General features: G+C 40.2%; 1 protein-coding gene across 2 annotated transcripts in view; it reads left to right on the top strand.

Moving 5' to 3' along the window:
- Positions 1 to 16,557, top strand: part of LOC122540917 (A-kinase anchor protein 13-like) — a 417,382-nt gene that overhangs the window by 15,978 nt on the left and 384,847 nt on the right. Inside the window, exon 2 of one of the 2 annotated variants that reach the window (XM_043677212.2) lies at positions 16,288 to 16,340. The exons of the other annotated variant lie outside the window; for it this stretch is intronic. The gene's annotated coding sequence lies outside the window, so the exon portion shown is untranslated. The remainder of the gene's footprint in view (positions 1 to 16,287; positions 16,341 to 16,557) is intronic. 2 annotated transcript variants of the gene reach the window in all.

Genomic DNA, 16,557 nt, shown 5'->3' with positions numbered 1-16,557 from the left:
AAAGGGAGGCAAGGTGGGGGTGGGCGGTGGGGAGTGACATTTATGCCTAAGGAAAACATTACTGTTATTAGAGAGGATTTTTCTGAGGGATCATCCTGTGAAATTGTGTATAGAAATAAGAAAGGGATGATCACCTTGATGGAATTGTACTATGGACCCCCAATAGTCGTCAGAAATTGAGGAACAAATATGTAGAGGGATCTCATATGTGTAAGACTAATATGATTGTAATAGGGTTTTTAATTTTCCAAATGTTGCCTGGGATACCACAGTGTTAAAGTCTTGGATGGTGAGCAATTTGTTAAATGTATTTAAGAAGTTTTCATTTTTAAAATGTGAATGGACGTACTAGAGAAGGAGAAAAGCCTAACCTTTGTTGGGGAAAAAAGGCAGGGCAAATGACTGAAATATTAGTAAGGGAACACTTTGGGACAAGTGATCATAATTCTATTAGTGTTAAATTATGGAAAGGATAAGCCTTCCATAAAAGTTAAGGTTCTTAATTGAAGTAGGGCAAATTTCATTGGTATAAGACAAGAATGTTCAAAAGTTGATTGGAGTAGACTTTGTAGGTGAAGGAATGACTGACAAGTTGGAGTCTTTCAAAAGTGTGATGATGAGAGTTCACAGGCATTATGTTCCTGTTAGAATGAAGGGTAAAGCTGGTAAGAATAGGAACAATGGATGAATAAAGAAATTGAGGTTCTCGTCAAGAATGAGAGAACCATATTAGATATAGACACCTGGTATCAAATGAATCTCTTGAAGAGTACAAAGAGTGTAGAGGCATTCTAAAGAGGGAAACGCGAGGGCAAAGAAGAGAAACCTTAAGTGATAATGTTAAGGATAATCCAAAGAGATTCTGCAAGTACATTAAAAGCAAAAGAGCAATTAGAAAGAAAATAGGACCCCTTATAGATCATCAAGGTAATCTATGTATTGAACCTCAGGTGATGGGAGAGATACTAAATGAATATATCCCGTCAATTTTTACTGTGGAGAAGGAAATGGAAGTTAGAGAACTCAGGAACTAGGGAAGCACAATTGGTGTTTTGAAAACAGTATGCATTACAGAAGAGGAAGTACTGGAAATCTTGGGGAAAACATAAAGGTGGATAAATCTCCAGGATCTGATCAAGTGTACTGCAGGACATTGTGGAAAGTTTGAGAAGAAATTGCAGGGGCCCCTAACAGAAACATTTGTTTAATCTATAAACATGGGTGAGGTGCCAGCGGACTGGAGTGTGGCTAATGTTGTGCCTTTATTTAAGAGAGGCTGTGAGGAGAAGCATGGGATCTATAGACCCTTGAGCCTGACATCAGTAGAGTAAGTTGTTGGAGGTGATTCTGAAAGATAGGATTTGCACATATTTGGGGAAGCAAGGACTGATTAGGGATAGTCAGCATGGTTTTGTGTGAGGAAAATCGTGTTTCATAAAAATCTCAATCAAGTTTGAAGAAGTAACCAAGAAGATTGAGGACAGAGCGGTAAACATTGTTTACTTGGACTTTAATAAAGCCTTTGACAAGGTTCTGCATGGTAGGCTAATTAGTAAAGTTAGGTTATCTGGGATTCAGGGTAAGCTTGCTAATTGGATATATAATTGGCTTAATGGCAGGGAACAGAGGGTGGTAGTGGAGGGTTGTGTTTTGGATTGGAGGACTGTGACCAGCAGTGTTCCAAAAGGTCCACTTTGTTTCTCATTTATATAAACTATTTTGATGAAAATCTAGATGGCATGTTTAGTAAGTTTGCGTATGACACCAAAATCAGTGGTATAATGGACAGTGAAGAAAGTTGTCTAAGATTACAGAGATCTTCATCAGTTGGGTTAATTCGGATAGAGTTTACTTCAGAAAATTCGAGGTATTGCACTTTGGTAAAACAAACAAGGGCAGTACTTTACACAGTTAATGATAGGGGCCTAGCTAGTTGGTAGAACAGAGATCTAGGGATTCAAGTACATAATTCTTTGAAATTTGCATCACAGGTAGACAGGGTGGTTAAGAAGGCATTTAGCATCCTTGCTTTCATTGCTCAGACCTTTGGGTATAGGAAATGGGGCATTATGTTGAGTTGTACAGAACATTGGTAAGGCCTCTTCAGGAGTACTGTGTGTAGTTCTGGTCACTCTTTTATAGGAAGGATATTATTAAATTGGAGAGGATTCAGAAAATAATTACCAGGATGTTGCCAGGAATGGAGGGGTTTGATTTATAAAAATAGACTGGAGAGACTGGGTCGTCTTTCAGTGGAGCATAAGGGGTTGAGGGGTAACCTTTGTCGAGGTTCCTTACATCATAAGGTGCATAGTTAAGGTGAAAAGCAAGGGGAGATCAAAACTAGGGGGCATTTTTTAAAGTGAGGAGGGAAAGTTGTAAAAAGGACATAAGGGCAATATTTTTTAACAGAGTTGTTCATGTTTGGAGTGAACTGCGAGAGAAAGTGGTGGATGCAGGTGCATTTACAACATTTTAAAGCATTTGGATAAGTGCCTGAATAGGAAAGGTTTGGAGGGTAAAGGTCCAAACACAGGCAATTGGGACTAGTTCAGTTTGTGAACATGGTTGGCATGGACAAGTTGAACCAAAGGGTCTGTTTCCACGCTGTATGATTCTGTGGCTTTACAAATTGCAATAGTGTTTCTGTTCCCAAACAAGATGGACAGCATGTCTGCTGTGCGGCCTGTTGTGGAGTGGCTGTGGGATGTGCATGCTGTGCTTCAGAAATGCCAACCAATGTGCTGTTCTTCTTCCCTGCAAGTTTGGAAAATATTCTATAACTCATATTCCCAGAATTTTAAAAATGTGGAACACGTTGATTCCCTCACTCTCCCTTCAGATTATCAAAATTAAAGTTTGATGTCAAATTAGTTTATGTCTTTGCTCTCTCTCTCGTGCTCTCTCTCTGCTACATGCAGTTTTATCAGCTTATCCTGATCACCTCAGCGTAGCACTGAAGTTTCAAAGTTTATGTAAAAGTTCAAGAAGCAAAAATGGCACTGATCATGTCTCTTGTACATCTGTGTGTTGTACTGATCAACAGAAATAGAAACATATCTCTCAGAAGGAGCCTGGGATTTGCGGCCAATCCACAGAAAAGCTTCCTTTCAATTGGCACTTAATTGACTACGGGCTGTGTTCACTTACAGTGATTAGAGTTTGTAACCTTAAAGGAACGAATGAACATCAATGGAACTCAACAAAGCGCAGAAAAATATGTATCAGACCATTGTCTGGTACAACGCTCCTTGGAAAATAATGCAACACCCTGAAACTACTCTAGGTAATACCAGGATGTATTTACAGAAGCAAAGGTGAGGGTGGCAAATGCAAACATACAGGTTCATCGGGTTCACCTGGTATCAGCCCTGCTGATGCTCCCTACACACCAGAAACTGAGTAACCAAGGATAAGCTAAACAAAACAAGCTGAGGCTAATTGTGATCTTTGAATCCAAAGCTCCAAAGGTGATTTTTTTTTCCCCACATTTGTTCATAGGGTATAGGCATCACCAGCCTGGTCCAGCATTTATTGCCCATTCCTGATTGCATTTGATCCGCGTGGCCTGCTCAGGCCAATTTCAGAGAGCAGTTAAGCACTTTGCTGATGGATCTGGAGTCACATTCAGCCAGACCGGGTAAGTCTGGCTGATTTCTTTAGTGAACCCGATGGGTATTTGTGACAATCAACAGTGGTTACAGGGTCACCATTAGACAAGGTTCAAATTTCCAATTGTTTTTATTAAATTTGACCATTAGCCATGGTGTACATTCAGATCCATATCCCAAGAACATTAGAGTCTTGATCTCTGAAATAGTAGTCCAGTGACATGACCCTTTTTAATTTAAAAAATATACTTTACTTGTTTAAAAAATATACATTAGTCACTAAAGCAGTTCGCTTCTGTACAGTAGTGTGTGAAGAAAAACAAACAAAACATAGGAATCTGATTCAATCCAACAAACAAAAACATCTCTTTCTTGTACAAGATTATTTCTACATATATTTGAGTGATATCGCCATTACACCAGCACCTCCCCTGAAAATCAATGAGTTCTAGGAGCTATCATAACCAGGAAGTGAGCTTATTAACATTCTACCTTTATTGTATGTAGTGATTGCAGCTCTTCCTGTAACCTAATGGTATGGATGCATTTAAGAGGAAGCTGATAGGTTTAGGTGAAATAGGCTGAGAAGATGGCACTGTGGAGCAAAAGAGAACATTTACTAAATAGCCTGTTTTTATACTGTAAATTTGACCTGATTATCCAAGCCTTTTTTTTTCCAATGTTTGCAGCAAACAAACTCCCACTGCATGAAGCCAACAACTTAGTCAACACTGACTGACACCCAAGGGGAAGTGGATACACTTGACAACTCACTTAATTCTATACTTATGTGACTTGTGTAGCCATGTTTCATTTTCCCAAGCCTCACTCCTTCAAACAATCTGTCTACAAGTACACAGTCTAGTTCCTTCATAATTTTAACACAAATGTCGATTTGTTCACCCAAGGGTAGGAGCTTGTTAACTTGGTAGACTGGATGAATAGCATGTGTTTCAGAATAATGCCAATGGCATGGGTTCAGTTCCCATTCCATTTGAGGTAGACTTGGGACCTCTGCCCAGACCCTTGCTTGATGAAGGGTGGTACCCCTTGAGCAACAAAGCCTGTTGTGTCTCTGATAGAAGATGCCTACATTTCATTGTGGATTGTGGCTAGTTACCTTCTGATCTACCTTCCTGAAGCCCTGTGCTGTTGAATAGCAAGGTGAACTGTCTGAGCTTATTATGACGGGTATTAATCTAGCAGCCCTCTTTGGAATCTTGTCGAGAGCCTCAATATCTTCTCCCATCTGAGAGGATAAGAATTGGACAGTTGTCTGGGTGAGGTCTAACTATGATACTAGCTGTGGATTTTAATGTACAGCGGAAGTGTATGGATTTGTTTTGTTTATGCCGTTCGGCCCCTTTACCAATCAATTAGATTGTTACTGATCATCTATCTCAATGCCATTTTGCCTTGACCCTATTTCCCTTGATATCTAGGGATCAATCTCTGTCTTGAACATACTCAGTGACTGAACCTGCACAATCCTCTCGAGTACAGAATCCCAAACATCCACCACTTTTTGAGTGAAGAAGTTTCTTCTCCTCCAATCTAAATGACCTGCTCCTTATTTGAGGTTATGTCCTTGATTCATGACCCCACAATTCGGGGGAAACTTCTTCCTGCACTTACCATGCTGAGTCCTATAGAAGGCACAACTTGTTCATTTCCCATGTACTTTGTGTACATATTGTTTTGTATTCAGTATACATGTATGTCTGTCTTAGAAACCCTATGCATTACTGAGTGTTAAAGGATAATCTTGCAGCATCATGACCCACATGTTAATTTCTGGCTGTGCTATAATTTCAGCATCAATCCATAAAAGGTTGAGATTAAGGAAACTGAAACTTTGTCGTCTTTTGTGAGCCCATTCTTGGGTAGAGGATAAACTCTGTAAATTCCTTTTGATTGTTAATGGTTTAGGGTTACACAGTTGAGTAGTCTTTCTCCAAGCAGTCCCAGCTGGTCAGTGAGTATGAGATGGAACGTATCAAGTTAATCTTACACTGTGGGAAAGTTTTAGTAAGAGCTCGTTTATAGTTCAAGTGGTTATAATTTTTTTTTCACCAAATCTCTTGCACAGTGCATCTACAAAATTTGTTGCTAAGCCAATTCCTCTTTACACATTATTTTGTACTGCACAACATTTGCGAAATGTCTGCATGTTTTGAAGGTAGCTTGAAATTTATATTTATGGTTTTTGACACCTTTTGCTTCCTTTTTTGTTTCTATTGTTGTAGCTTATTTAATATTTGCTTTTAATAAAATCTTTGATTTGCTCAGAGCTACATATGGTTTGCAGCCATGTACAGCTCAGTAAAGACATGTGTAACTCCTAACTCTTATCAGTTGAACACCTTTTAAGGTAACCAAAATAAACTTGTGTTTATCATTATTTTAAACTTCGATTCACTTTCTTACTTGTGAGAAAGCATCATTCATGCTTTCTTTTTTTGTTTAAAAAGAACCTTAAATGCTTCTGAAACTTATTTTTGTTTGTTCTGCATTATTTTTGATATTTTGAGTAACAACGTTTTGCCTTTTATAATAGAGTTTTTGACTCTTGAATGTTGAAAATATGTTGGCATAGATTAGGGTCAGTTAGCTCCGTTAGCTGGATTGCTGGTTTGCAATGCAGAGTGATGCCAACGGCATGGGTTCACTTCCCGCACTGGCTGAGGTTACCCTGAAGGATTCTCCTTTTCAGCCTCTCCTCTTGCCTGAGGTATGGTGATCCTCATGTGAAACTTACTGCCAGCTGACTCTAATGAGAGAGAGCAACCCCTATGGCCTAGTGGGAACATGGAATCTTCATCCTGGCTTCAGATGGTATACTCCTGTTGTCCATTCTCAAGGACCCCCCCCCCCCCCCACTACCGCACCCCAAACCAGGCAAACGAGACAAGTCCATTTATCCCTGTAAGGAAAAGTCAACTGTGGGTCCTCTGACAATGAGTCACGGGACTCTAAGCATTCACTCAGTTTTTCTCTCTATAAATGTTGCCAGACTGGCTGAGTTTCTCCAGCACTTCCTGTTTTGTTTCAGATTTCCAGCTTCTGCAGTTCTTGTTGTGTTTATTTTGGGTTTTGATTCTCAGTTTTGTGAAGATGCTATTGGGTCTGATCTGTGCTTGTCACCTCCCCTGTGTTTGAATTAAAAATCTGTTTTTTGCAGGGTCACTTTGCAGGGTTTGTTTCTGGGGATCGTATAACCTTTTAAGTAAATAAACTGGTGAATTTACGTGTTGCAAGTTGCTGATGTTATCAGATGATCTTGTTCTGATGTAGGTTTCTTTGATCAGTGAAACAACTGCTCTGAAAACAAACCTTTGCAAGCGTCTTAATCCATGAAGGTCACGCAAGACGAGGAAGAAATAGAAATGCAGGTTCAAGCTCGGTTTTCTGGGGGGGTGTCGTGAATTGCACTGTCAAGACTTACAGATTCCCCACAACCCACAGCTTCTGTTTTAGAAAGCATCCCTTTTCTAGATTCTTGCAAAGCTCGTCTGTAACCACTGCCTGAGATTGAAAGTTTAGAAATTGGGTATATTTGATAAGTTTCCACGCCAGTATTTTTTAAACTTAAAAGCCAATTACTAGTTAATGTTTTTGCTGCTCTGTGATGTCCAACACAACCTGAATTTTGCATGATATTTTAGTAAATAGTTTTGTCATCCTAACAAAATGAAGGCCCAATCAGTAAATTAATACATGATGAGACTGGTTTGTTATCCCTTCCTCTGTCGAAGCTCTCATAGGAGTGACCACTTGGATGATACTAAATCATGGTGGCTGGTACCTTCTGTTACATGAGTATTCAGGAGTTGTACAGGAGAGAAGGAAGAACTGAAGAAGAGAGCAGCAAGGGAAACAAAGTGGTATGTTGTGTTACAACACTAACCTTTTACCTAAATCCAAAGAGGTAGTCGGAAGTGCGAAACCAATTCACAAGGGTGAGACCAGAATCTATATACCTGGAAAGTCTGAGCCAGTTGGTGCCTCATTTGAGGTAAAGGGCTGAGGGGAGAACTGTTAAGGGTCTTAACACTAAGAGAATATGTGTGAGAGACTCTAAACAAGATACCAAAAAGTTACGATAGTTACTAATAAATCCATTAGGAAATTCATCAGAAATTTCTTTGCCTAGAGTGTTCAAAATGCTGAATATTTGAGGCCTAAGGCATAAATACAGATGGGGGGAAGGGGTGTTGGGGCAGCAAGCTGGGCTTCTGAGGGGAGTAAAATAGAAGGATATCCTGATAGGTTAAAATGGAGTTGAAGTTGAAAAGACTAGTGCATCAGGAGTGCTGGTGTTGAACACTGGGAACCATTAACTGAATTTTCCTAGTATTTACTATGTAACATGAAATTTAATTTAACAGCAGGTTACAACAATACTTAACAGTCCATCTTCACTAGCATATTCCAATTGGATTGTTTCTGTACTCTTCTCACTCTGCATATCCTTCCTATGTCCTGCATGGAACAAACTTGTACTGGCCTTGGTCAAATTTTACACAAATAATCTCCCCTCTAGATGAATTGGAATGGGGATTTGGGTGGGCCGCAGTTGTTGTGAGACATGGCGTGTGACATACTGATAATGAAGGGACATTATTTTGGGATTGAAGGAGAACAGTTTTGTTTGCAGGAGGGTGGGTGAGACTCGCGTGATATAGTGTCATAGCCGTTGATTTTTGCTGACTGTGACATGATACCTGTGTTGTCTCCTATAATGTACAAATGGGTGACAGTACTGAAGAATTCAATGAACTTTAATTCCAGTACCTGGTATCTGCTTAAGTACAGTACAAACACAGGCATTTACATGTCTTTGTTGAAGCTAAATAATTAGGATTTGATTTATTATTGTTATTGTCACGTACACTAAGAGACAGTGAAAAGTATTGTTTTGCATGTGAACAAGGCAAATCATACCTTACCTAAATACATCAGGGTAATAGAACAGAATGCAGAATATGATGTTACAGCTACAGAGAAAGTGCTGAGAAAGATCAATTTAAAACTGAGAAGTCCATTCAATAGTCTGATAACAGTGGGGGAAGAAGCTGTTCTTGAATCTGTTGGTACATGTTTTCAAACTTTTGTATCTTCTGCCTGACAGAAGAGGGTGCAAGAGAGAATAACTCACGAAGGGAGGGGTCTTTGATTAAGTTGCTTGCTTTCCTAAGGCAACAGGAAGTATAGATAGATGGAGTTAATGGATGGAAGGCTAGTGACGGACTGGGCTGCGTTCACAACTCTAATTTCTTGTGGACTTGGGCAGAGCAGTTACCATACCAAACTTTGAAGGTCCGAATAGGATGCTTTCTATGGTGCATCTATAAAAATTGGTAAGAATACTGTGGACATGCAAATTTCCTTAGTCGTCTGAGGAAGTGGAGGCATTGGGGTGCTTTCTTAACCATAGCATCAACATGGATGGACCAGGATAGATTGTTGGTGATATTTACTTCAAGGAACCTTAAGCTGTTGACCATCTCCACCTCAGCACCATTGAATAGAGACAGGAGCATGTCCTCCACTCCGCTTCCTGAAGTTGATGACCTGCTGTTTCAAATTGCTGTAATTGAGGGAGAGATTGTTGTCTTGTAATGTAGCACCGTTTCCTCAGCATGTCATTCTGCAGACTGAAACCTTTATACTATTAGGTCATATGCCATTGTACAGCGATGATCGTGTTAGCATATCCCTTGAAGTGATATCTGCTGAAGATGAGACATACATGGCAGTGACTTAGTTTTGAACCAGATTACCTTAGGTCTGACTTTTGCATAGAATCCCTACAGTGCAGAAGAAGGCCATCTGGCCCATTTGAGTCTGCACCAATCATCAAAGGATCCCACCCAGAACCAGACCCCCACTCAACCCCATAATCCCCCATTTAACATGGCCAGTCCACCTAAAAAGACTTTTGTAGTTAGTGATTCCTGACTATTCCTGTTTCATAAATTGTTGATGAAACAACTTGGAGCATGTCCCAGTAATTGTGCAGTTGTTGAAGTGAAGAAACCTGGGTGTTTTCTGCACCTTATAACCTATAATCAATGATGTGCAACTGATTTTAATCATTGCCATTGCGTCAGTTGAAATCACTGTATATATTCATAAAATTTCACAACCGGCGTCTTGTGACTTTGACCACAAATAACCAGCAGTAACTAGCTTTCTTGCCAAAAGTGCTCCTGTTTTGTGCACAGATTGCATTGGATAGACTGAATGGCTTCTATTATATTTACATATTTATTCTGAGGTTCAGATATCTAAGCGCCTTGATCATTTGGAAACCTCTGAAATAAACTTTACTCTTTGTTACTGATTGAGGGACATCAGAAAAGTAGGTGGGAATGGTATTACTGAAAGCAGACACCACAAATATCCTTCCTGCCAACACTCCCACCCACACCTCTCTCCCTATGACGCCCACCCCTACATATGGTTTGGCTCACTTCATGATCCTGGAACTGAGGTGCTTGTCCTTCCTGGCACCTCAGATGAGCAGGAGGCTGGAAGAACACAGCAAGCCACGCAGTATCAGAAAGTGGAGAAATCAACATTCGGGTATAACCCTTCTTCAGAGGATGGGTGTAAGGGGAGCTGCAGCTAAGGAGTTGGTGGGGGTGGCAGGGTAACTGTAGTGGCGCTGCTGGGCAAAAGGTGAGATTCCACCAGTGAGACTTGATTTCCAGGCAAAGATTCCATTGCTTATGGTTTTGTCATTGCCAGATTCTGGCTCATGCTCAGAGGACCTTCCCGCAAAGGGGCAGTGCAGGATTTTGTTCTCACCAACGTTAGCTGGCAGCCAAGACCCCCGACACCTCAAAATGATTCCACCCCATGTTTCTGACTGCATGCAGTGTCGTTTCCTCTCTACTATGATACACTGAGTAAATGATGCCCGTTAGCAAGAATATATCATGACAAGTTTCTATCTATATAGTTACTTTGTTGCTAAAGATGAAATTTACCAGCATTGGAAGTGGAGGGGAGAAAAGGATGCTGTGCAATGCCAGGCACTGGCCCTGTTGACTGATGGTACATAACCTTCAAAGCCGTATTCATATGGCGTAAACAATGATTCAGTTCTCAATTATCTTGGACTTTGCCTCCTGAATGGCAGTTTTCAGCCCCAATGCTATTTTTTATGTATCCACGCATCTCCTATAGTACAATGTGCCCCCCTTCCCCCAGTATAGTTGTACCTAATGTTCATCATCAAGCCCCTCTGCTGCACCTTCTCCTTTTCTCCGTTCTTGTATCCTGAGTAACAGTGTTCTGCATACATATTTGGACCTTGGAGAGTATTCATCCTTTTATCTGTCTTGATTGTACTCCATGTATCTCACTTTGCTGTCAAACTTCTCGATATCGACTAACTTTTACACCATGGCTCTTTGCCTGTTTTCATCTTCTCTTCACACTGACACACCCAACCACTACCTTACTTAAAGTACCTTGTGATTTTTAAAAAAAATTTCAGATTAATTATGGGCTTTCAATTAGATTAAATTCCCTACAGTATGGAACTGGCCCTTTGGTCCAACAAGTCTACACCCACCGTCCGAAGAGTGACCCATCCCCCTACCTCTTATATTTACCCCTGACTAATGCACATATCACTATGGGCAATTTAGCCTGGCTAATTCATCTAACTTCCCAGCTTTGGACTGTGGGAGGAAACTGGAGCACCCAGAGGAAACCCACGCAGACACTGGGAGAATGTGCAAACTCCACACGGACAGTTGCCCAAGGCTGGAATAGAACCCAGGTCCCTGGCGTTGTGAGGCAGCAGTGCTAACCACTGAACAACCGTGCCATCCCTTTCTATTTCAAATTGCTGTAACCTGCCTAGTTAGGAAAAGTTGAAGAACTAGAAGAGTTTCTGCTTGGGTTTGTAATTTCTGCTCAGGAAACTTTTAATAGGTCATCCAAACAGCTGTAGAATTGTAACAGTATTAGGCAATGTGTCTCAGTTTTATCAGATTCGCTATTCAGGTTAACATTGGCCACGTAAACTAATGGTAGTACCTATATTAGCTATCAGTGATTAGTTTCCTCATGTCAGCTATATTTTATACACACTGTCCCACTCTCTTGAGGTTTTGGAATGTTTTCTGTACTGTCCCTCTCCCTTGAGAGGGTTTGGAATATTTTGTAAATTGGGAAGAGGTGGTCACTGAAGGAAAGGTGGGGTGGGAGAAATTCTCCGTTAAAATGCTTTCTGATTCTCAAGTATCTCTGGTCAGCCTCCTTCCAGAGAACAGTTGAATTCTGCGGAAGGTTCACTGGACCTGGAACATTAACTCTGATTTCTCTCCATAGATCAGAGCTCCTGCTGAGCTTTTCTAGAAACTTCTGTTTTTGTTGTTGGTAGGTTATTTCACACCTCTGGAGCAGGTGGGCTTTGAGAATGGGCTTCCTGGCTCAGAGGTAGTTAGCCCCCAATAGCTAAGCGATATTATTATACAGAGGGTGTCTTTACATTTCCTGCGGAAAGTAAATTAACTCCTCCAGTGAAATAGCAAGGAAAACAATTGATTTTTCAGCCTTGGTATGACAATATTGGTGACAATTTCTGCTGTTACATTCTAACAGTGAAAGAACTAATGCATGCTGCTCTAGGCTGCTTTTAGACATCACATTTAATTGTTTTTAATCTGTCATCAAATTATTTGATAATCTCCATCTCTCTCTCTCTCTCTCTCTCTCTCTCTCTCTCTCTCTCTCTCTCTCTCTCTCTCTCTCTCTCTCTAACCCCCCCCCCTCCTTTGTTTGAAGTGGAATGGGGGATGTAAAGTGAAGAATGTATTCTTGGACCTTTTACATTCAGCACTTTTATTGTTGGGATGTGCAGGGGAAAGATCCTCGTTATAACTCCAAACACCCACTGCCAAAGCTGAACAAGATTAGCTGAAATCATTGTATTAAGGTACCTGGTGATGGTGAGGTTTTTCTGGCCTATCCTCTTCAAATAAGGTGATTAATCTACACGATGCAACAAAAGATGATCTAATGAGAAAATCTTTACCCTGTCATTGTGTTTTATTGCACTTCGGTTATTGCAATTCATCTCTGTTATGTAAAGTAAACTGGGAGTTTACAGAGAGTCAACTTTTGATTTGTTTGGTATGTCAGATCACTGTTTCCTGCTTCACCACCCAGCTACAGATTTGCAATCACTACCTTGTGACCCTCTTGCTCTATTTGTAAGGTCTCTGATGGACTATGTTTAATGTACTGCAGTTCTACAAAAGTTTTGTTACTTCTGTTTGTAAGTTTGCTTACAGATTTTTTTTTTTAAAAGTCCACTTCCTGTATCTAGTGTTTAATAACCATCTCACGCTTGAACCTTTTGGTGTCATTTGCACATTTTCTTCTAATTCCAGCCTAATACAGCCTAATTCCACACCTCCAGGCAGGTGAACAGAGGCCTCCTGGTCCAGAGGGAGCTGTCACTGCACCATAAGTTTTTTGTAGTTTCCTGCCCAGTCTCATTTCATTGATACATTAGTCCTGAGCAGAAAGTCAAACCCCAATCCAGAGATCTCAGCATGTAATCTAAAGTTTGGATTTGATTTTTATTTAAATTAGCTTTTTCAGAGATGTTATTACATACCTCCTGTAAAATTTAAAAACAAACCATGAAAGAAAATGCATATTTTTGTGATTACTTTAGTGAACCCTTTAATACGCATCTCCTGAAACAGGTGCGTCTTGAACCTGTGCCTCCACAACCTTGACGTAGGGACGCTACCACTTTACCTCCAAAAGCCCTTCAACTTTGCATGTAATCAAAAGCAGCCGGCAAAAGAACTCTGGCCTGATACAAAACCCAGGAATGTTGCACCGTCTGATGTCCCATAATCTCATTTGAGTTGTAAAACTGTGTCCCACCTGCTGCCTTCAGAAGATGTGAAAGATTCCACAGCACTATCTTTGAAGAGTAGAGGAGTGTCCCCAGTGTCTTGGCCAATCTGCCTTCAATCACAACTAAAAAAACAAATGATCCAATCTTCTAGCTTGCTGCCATGTTTTCCTGCATTTCAATAGTGACTAATGTCAAACTTATTTATTAGTAAAAACCACTTTGAGGGATCGATGGGTTGTGCAAGATACAATATAAATGCATATATCTATGTCTTAACATATGCAAATGCTGTCTAATGTGAGAATCATTTACCAAGGTGTGGGCTAAGCAGTCGTATAGTTGTGTGTGCAAGCTTTCAAACAAATTAAAGTCAGTAAATCTCATAACATAAAGGCTTCCAGCAGCAAAGCTACCAGATCGTTACCAACTTGATGCCCTGCCTATTCCTATCTCACATGCTAATAGATGACTGTGTTGTTGATCCTTGGGTTTTTTAGATTTATTTCAGATTTGGCTATTCCACTGCATGTCTGGCTGGTCTGCCCTAATTTACCCTCTGTAAATTTGAGGTCATCTAAAATGCTGCCCACGCCAGCTTCAAATACTCACTGTCCCTGTGCTTGCAGTACTACACTGGCTCCTGGTCAAGCAAGGTCTTGCTTTTAAACATTTCTCACCCAGTTTATAAAACCAACCTCTCTTTTTAACCTCCTGCAGCCCACAAGCACTCTGAGATAGTTTCACTAGGATAGGTGATGGCCTAAAGGTATTATCACTAAACTATTAACCTAGAGACCCAGGTAATGTTCTGGGAACCTCGGTTTGAATCCTGTCATGGCAGATGGTGGAATTTGAATTCAATAATAATCTGCAAATAAGAGTCTAATGATAACCAGGAAACCATTGCAATTGTCAGGAAAAGCCCATCTGGTTCACTGAAGTCCTTAAGGGAAGGAAATCTGCCATCCTCACCTGATCTAACTGACATGCGACTGCAGACCCACAGCAATGTGGTTGAGTCTTAACTGCCCTCTGGGCAATTAGGGATGGGCAATACATGCTGGCCTAGCCAGTGACACCCACATCTCATGAATGTTTTTTAAAAAAAACTCCTTTAATTCTGGCATCTTGAGCATCCCTAATTTTAATTGTCATTGGCTGTAACTTCAGCCGCCACAAACCTTCAGTCTAGTGATTGACCAACACTCCAAGCATGACCTGCCCCATGTGCAGCAGAATCTGTGTTTTATGCGTTGGATTTATCAGCTATTTCCGAACCCATCAAACTGGAGTGGATGACCGTCATTCTCAATCCTAGGGACTGCTACAGAAAAAGAGCTGCCTCAACCATAAACTCTGTAATACCCTGCCTATAGATCCCTGCCTCTTTAACCTCACTTTCCTTCTTTAAGACATTCTTTAAAGCCTACCTTTTTACAAAGCTGTTAGCCATTTGATCTAATGTCTCCTCATGTGACTAAGAATTCTGGATTTTTAAAAAAAATTGCATTAAAGCAGCTACATGTGTACAGGTGGTTGTTGTTGCTGGGCTGAAGTGATCTCATGGCTGAGGAAGGTACAGTCTTAAATATGATGCCAGTTGTCCATAGCCTGAGAACGATATTTTAAAAATATAATTTGAGTTTCTTCCAGAGCAACTACTGTTTCAGTGGAGGACAAACCATGAAATATGGATGGAGGAAAAATTCACTTATTACATTGAGCTTGTACTTTCTAATATACCCAGCTCAGTTCATGAGCCACAAATTTCAGCAACTCCAGACAAAGATGATTTAAGCCAGATGAAAAAAAAATTCTCTGTACATTTTTGCCATGCACTTAATGTCATAATTGCTCCATAAATTTCAAAGGTTATCTGTAACCTTCAGTCCTGTATTTTTGGCAGAGGCTGTGTTTTTACAAGAGTTAAGCGACTTAGTTCATTGGCTCTTACAAAGGTAAGTCCCACAGATCAGTGAGAAGTCAAAATCCTTTGGATCTCTTGCCTGGTGCAATAACTACAAGGCAGCATTTTAGTGAAACTGTATCATATTGTACAGGGAGCTCAGAGGAAATATCTTGTTGATATTTGATATGGTGCTTTTTCCTTTTGAATGCAATTGTGGTACACAAACACTTCATCTAAAAATATAACTGTGCCTCAAAGTGGGACTTTACATCACAACCGTCATTACTGTGAGACTAGAGAGCTATCCATGAGCCAAACTGTTGCTATTCAGTGATGCAACAACAATAATGTGGCTACATCCTTATTCTCAAGTAATTTGCAACCTTGATAATCTGATTATATGATGCTTTTATGTTTGGTCTTGTACTTGAGCTATTTTTAGAATTGTAGAGACAGTATATTGAGCTCTACTATTTAGCTATCAAAATGTGGGATTGATTACCCCAGTTTGCGTAATTAAAATCACTGTTGCAATTGTAAACCTTTGTTTTCATCTATCTCATTGGTTAAGAGAAAGAGAGGTTTCCTAATCTCCCTCCACCAACTGCATCTGGAAATAGAATGGGATCCTTTGACTGGCTTCTCCTTTAATAAGGTGCAAGTGTGCCCCTATAATTCGCAAAGCTTATTCAAACCAAATGTTGTGGCCTTGAAGTTTAGAAACTGCCCAAAATTCTCATAACCTTTCAAATAAAAAAAAGTTTTGTATTTTGTTTTCCCCAAAGCTCCCGCAGTTTCCTCCTTTGGCATGTTCTCGGGCAGGATAATAAGTCTTTGTGCAAATTCTGATATTTTAACTTTCATCTTTTCAGGTTATTGTGGCATTTTGAAGGAAAATACCATCTAACCAACGATCTTGCTCTGAGTAAGTTTGCTATGAAACCTGTATTAATTGTGATATAACGTTCGTCCTCTTTTTCCATTTCCTACAGTGTAATTCACATGATAGTCTTGTGTGAATGGTTTCCTTTGCCTTTGTGAAATATTTTCACACATCAAATGCCCTTGGGGAGAGAGGAAAGATATGAAAGAGACCTAAGGGGCAACTTTTTCATGCAAAGGGTAGTTCATGTATGGAATAT

Source organism: Chiloscyllium plagiosum, unplaced genomic scaffold (genome assembly GCF_037043375.1).
Source record: "Chiloscyllium plagiosum isolate Xiang-an unplaced genomic scaffold, Cpla_swu_hap1 HiC_scaffold_39, whole genome shotgun sequence".
In the NCBI taxonomy this organism is placed as follows: domain Eukaryota; kingdom Metazoa; phylum Chordata; class Chondrichthyes; order Orectolobiformes; family Hemiscylliidae; genus Chiloscyllium; species Chiloscyllium plagiosum.
The sequence above is the reverse complement of the archived record's forward strand: the minus strand, read 5'-3'. Positions and strand labels throughout refer to the sequence as shown.